The 5,295-nt window shown below is 46.7% G+C and overlaps 1 long non-coding RNA gene across 1 annotated transcript; it reads left to right on the top strand.

Annotated features, from left to right (window-relative positions):
- Nucleotides 1–898: 898 nt before the first annotated feature.
- On the top strand, nt 899–4,870 carry LOC116668041. The gene is made up of 3 exons (XR_004325097.1): nt 899–982; nt 1,729–1,790; nt 3,266–4,870. It is a non-coding gene; the product is annotated as an uncharacterized LOC116668041 (long non-coding RNA).
- Nucleotides 4,871–5,295: the final 425 nt, after the last annotated feature.

Below are 5,295 nucleotides of genomic sequence, written 5' to 3'. Positions count from 1 at the left end.
TTTTTTTTTTAACGTAAAAGGAAAATAAAACAGAAGAAAGGTCTCTCTCCCATCCTGCACCAACAGCTGGGCTCCTCTAAATAAATAAATAAATAAATAAATAAATAAATAAATAAATAAATAAATAAATAAATAAATAAATAATAAAAGTATTTTAACGATCTCAGGTACAAAACCCAATCCGTATGCATCCAGTAAGGCTTCTGGAGTCAACTCGATTCGGTTTGGCGACCCTCACTGACGGAGACGAGATCTTGAAAAATCAATCCGTGCTCGCGCCCCCACGCCGCCGCCGCCGCCGCAGTGGCCACAAAACTAGCGGTTCCAAGGCGGTTTTTGCCGCAGTGCACGTCTGCCGTAACCGCCGAGCACTCGGGTGAATAATGCCAGTACCGTGTGGAGACGATCAGGCTGATTTATCACGCAAAATAATTCACTGCTTCACTCCGGCTCTTGGTCCTGTCACTTTAAATCACAAATGCTCGTCTACACAGGTCCATAGGCGCCCACACATGCATGGCACATGTGTGTGCGTGTGCGTGTGCGCGCGCGCAGGGCCGAGTGGAATGATTCCAGATTACTTCATGTACATGAAGGGGAAAAAAAAAAAAGAGCAAAAGAGCCCCTCACCCCCAACCTCTACTCCTATCTTTTGCAGCCTGGACAAGCGGCTTGTAATTCAGCTTAGAGCAAAATAAAGTCTGAACAAAACTAGACTGCGAGACTAGCACGTCCCAGAGTGAAAGTGAGTGACGTTAACGCAGACTCTGCAAAGACTCCGATCCCTTGCAGGGAAAACTAAAATCCTCCCCCCCCTTCTTTTTTTTTTTAATAAAAGAAAGAAAATAAAATAGTTAATTGGGCTCAGATCTAAAATGCTGCTTTGAAAATGCAGGCACATGTTGAGGATTCTGCCACTGTAATTTCTTGGGTAAACATCTGGTGAAGACATTCCAGGAACACATCTGAAAGGAAGAAAGGCGTAAGACAGCCCCTTCTTTATATACCTTGGGTCAAAAAAAGGTTGTTAAAACTCTTTTTTCAAGTGGGCTCTTAGTCTAAATATCTTCACAAATCCTAAGGTCAGTTTGGGTTGGGAGAAAGACTGAACTGGGTGTGGAGTCCTGTATCCCAGGCATTGGGATAGTCTGTAAGTTTCCGCAGGTCTCTTCTTCCATGGCCCTCTTTTCTCATCTGTAAAATCGCAGAAGGTAAATGTTATGCTTCCTTAGGTCTTTTTTTGCACTGACAGGCCATGATACCATCTAGGAGGGAAAGATGATGGGGGGGAGGGAGGAGGTTTTAATGCAGAGAGAAAAAGAGGTCACATTCTTCAGGTGGCATCTGTTTAAACTGATGATGATGAGAGTGGTGAGCCCAGTATGCCTGAGTCCTTAACAGTAAAGACTGTGTCTGTATTAGGAGCTGCTATTGCCCCAGCTCTGAAGTATATATAGCATATAATGAGTGCTCTTTGGGAATGACAACGTAATCTTGTAATTATGTTTTTGGGGGTAGAGACTATTTTCAAAGATCAGCCAAAAGGATTTTGGGATTGGAACAATTTTCAATGTTCTCATTTATAACCTGTTTGTGAAATGAATTAAATTACGTGGATGATTCAGAGAAAAGTTTTTAGTGGGTAAGAACAGTTCTTCTGGGCCAGACTGGCTATCGAGATTGACTGAGTTAATGGGATTAATTACTACTCTCTGTCTACTTTTTCAGAAAACAACTCCAAGCAGGGTCACAGGCAGAGACCACTGTTGGACATCCCTCTTATCTGTGTGGTAAGTGGCCAGGAGTGTGTGTGCTAGAACCAAATCCCTAGCTGGTTTTGACATGCACTAGCCAAGTAATCGTAGACAAATTACTTACTTTAGCTGTGCCTCAGTTTCCCACTTATTTAATGGGGATTATAATAGCAACCAATTTGTAGGGCTGTTGTCAGGATAAGTGAGTTATATTAAAGTGCTTGGAACAGAGCACAGCACATGTAACAAACAGCTCAATAAATGTTAGAGGTTATTATTACTCCAATATAAACACAGGGAAAGCAAGGCCAGATATAATACAGGGATTTTTGAACTGCTCCTGGATTTCAACTAAGGCCTCTAAGCACTTTATTTTATCTGGCTTTTATGATGTCAGCTTAAAGCAAGGAGCTCAGCAGTCTTTATTGTTATTAAGAATAGGCCAGAACATTCTCTACCGAACCTCCATCCCCATACATTCAATAGTTATGAAACCGGAGAATTCTCCACTTGACCAGATCAATGCACATGTGGAATAAAGGGCTCTGAATGTTGAGGGGATATTTATTAATATGTATCTGGACTATCCAGGTGGGAGGAAGCCAAGGTTTTCTTTGCAGAGAAGTTTCCAAGGAATCAGTTCCTGCCTGTTCCAGTTGTGACATTTTCTTTCCTACACAATTTGTTACCTCAGGCCTAGTCTCTGTCATTGAATTATGGAGTCAAAACAATCGCAAATCTCTGGCGTGCTCCCTTTGTGTCGTAATTAGTTTAAAGGGGAAAAGTGACATCCTGACTTTCTCTCTTCTCTTAATGCCCTGCAGAGCGTGGACTTGAACCAGGCTTTAGGGAGGGTCACGGGCGCGGAACGCTTAAGGGAGCAATCCCGCTAGTGTTTGCAGTTTGGGATTGGAGGCGAGCTGCAGTTAAGCTTTATAGAGGAAGTGGAGATTAGGTGTTTCCAGAACGGGGTGGGCGCTGGCAGGCTTAGGTCACTGCTTGTGGGGAAGTAAGGTCCCACTTCTTTCCTTCTGCGGCACCTGAGGCCCCAGGTGCACCAACTCTTCTATCAGGGCCGGGGAGGAGACTGTCCTAGGGAGGGCTGGCAGACCTGGGATGCCCAGGGTGACGTCCAACCCCAAGTTGAGGGGGCTGCAGGCACCGGGTTCAGTTCTCCATTAGCCAGACAAGGTCTTGCTGAAAGCGCAGGAAGAAAAGTTTAATGTTCCAAGCGCTAGTGTGAGCGCTCGACTCCACTTGTCAATCTGATGAACACTATCTCCTAAATAAATAAATCAATAGAAGAGGGTGTGCTGCCTTCCACGCCACCTGCTTGCCTTCTTCCTTTTCGCTTGAGGGGACTGCCACCCTCTCCATCACCATCACACGGGCACACCCCTCCGAAAACAGCGCAGCAAGGCATCAAAAGGAAACCCAAGATAGCTATATAGTTTTAAAAATTCCAGAAGCCAAAGGTGGGAACCTTGGAGTTTCATTCCTCCCGCCCGCAGCAACTTGGGAAGCCGCGGGCGCCTGGCCTCCCGGAGCCTGCGGAGACTTCCGAGGAGTGCCTGCGAGGACTTCTCTCATCACGGTCCCCGCGGACTTTCCCAGGTGCAGAGGTACTGGGGGAATTTGAGAGTAAATAAATTCAAGTCTACCCTCTATCATCACTGACCCAGACGACAGGCCAGGGATCCTCCACTCCAGGCCCTGAGAGGGGTGGGGACAAGGGCGGGTGGAGGGACCGCGCGGGAGTCGCAGGAGCTGCCCGACAAGGTCATGACCGCGAGGCGGCTGGCCGAGGCCACTGTGCACAGCGGCCGGCCGGCGGCAGGAGCCGCCCTCTGGCTCCGGGCTGACCCTGCGCCATGCCGGTTGGGCACATCCCTAGGGGAAGGAGGGGGGAATGCAGCAGAACCAACCCTTACTTTAAAGGTAGAAGCTGAAACCCACCGGACTCCCCGGCGAGCTGTCCTGGAAGGAAGATCAGATGCCCAGCACAACAGAACTTTAGAAGGGGCTCTCTGCTCTCCATGCCCCGCTTTATAGTGGAGACCTGTGAGAGACTTTTGTCCCCTCCTCTCTGTGTCTTCTTGCCCCAGTAACTTGGCCCAGGTGGCCTAGTTCTCCATATTAATTGGTGGTTCCACCAACTCAGTAGCCTCTACTCTCAGACAGACTTCTAGGATGTTTTGTAATGAAGGGAACAAGTTCAATGCTTTTTTCCCTTTCCCGGGGAGTATAGTGTGAATTTAAAATCTCCTGGGCGTTAAAAACCAAACAACAAAACCAAAAACAAAACATGCTGCCTTCCTGTGAGTGGATGTGAAGTCAACCCCAGCCTTCCTTGGGCCAGCCTTTGCTCAGATAGTTCCTGGATCCTTCAGGAAAACAGAGCCCCTTTCACGCACTTCTGGAGGGGGACTTAATAAGACTGCAATATATTACCATGTTTAAAACATTTCGCAGAGGCCAGGTTTCCTAAAAGCGACTTGCCAGCGATGCATGGAAAAGCAAATCCGCTTACAGAGAGGGGCTGAAGAAGAGGAAGGGGGGAGGCTCGACCTAGCCCCAATTAAAAACCGCAGTTTCCAACTCTGGAACCACAGCAATGATATTGTAGGGCTGGTGGGAAGTCATGGAGCTGACAGGTTGCAGACCTCTGGGCTCTTTCTCACTGCTTGCTGGAAGTCCCTTACTTCTTCTTTGGGGTAGCCCTTCCCAACACCCAGACTTAAGCCCCCCTTTTGTGTTTTGTGGGCATATATTTGGACCCTGCATCAAGCCTTGGTCCTCACACCCTGGAGGTGGATAAGCTCTCATTCTTCAGCTAGCAGTGCGGTCACCCACAGTGGGAATGTGGGTGCCAAGTTAGGCAAAGATATGTGTTTGTGCCAGTCTGTTGTCTGACCCCTGCCCCACTGCTAAGGAACGGGCTCTAACACAGCCCTCATCTCCAGAAAGTCTCCCTGTGGTTTCTTTCTTGGAGAAAAAAAATACATAAATTATTTTGCAGTCAAGGTTTGTGTGTTTTGTATATGAACTCAAGAGAAGAGTTGCAAAGTTGGCTAGTTGTGTGATTTCTCAGGTCACGAGAACTTACAAAGGTCTTAGACCCCATAACTCTGAGGGGGAAGTCATGAAGAGTATTTTGCCCAGAAAGTATAGCCTTCTAGCTTCTTGAGAATTAGGACTGCTTTTTGTAAATCAAATCATTCAAACAACAGCACAACAAGTCTGTACTCTCCTTCACAAACACAAATACACCCCCAAATACTTCTGGTTCTCTTGCCGTTACCAGGCTATTTTGAAGCACCTTAAACTATCTCTTTGAATGGTGATTCCAACTTTTACAAAGTTTCTTGCTTTTTACCCTGATAACCTGCACTTGCCCTGTGTGGAAGACAAACTTGCCTTTGAGCCCTTGACCATGCTTTCAACCTGTTTTAAATGTTACATTTTGGTCTTAAGGGATAAAAACGTTGTTTTCACCCTGTATAGGGGGAGTGCTGTGCTGCCTTGTAGGTTGTAGGAAATT

The sequence above is a fragment of the Camelus ferus genome, chromosome 13 (genome assembly GCF_009834535.1).
Source record: "Camelus ferus isolate YT-003-E chromosome 13, BCGSAC_Cfer_1.0, whole genome shotgun sequence".
Classification (NCBI taxonomy): domain Eukaryota; kingdom Metazoa; phylum Chordata; class Mammalia; order Artiodactyla; family Camelidae; genus Camelus; species Camelus ferus.
The sequence above is the reverse complement of the archived record's forward strand: the minus strand, read 5'-3'. Positions and strand labels throughout refer to the sequence as shown.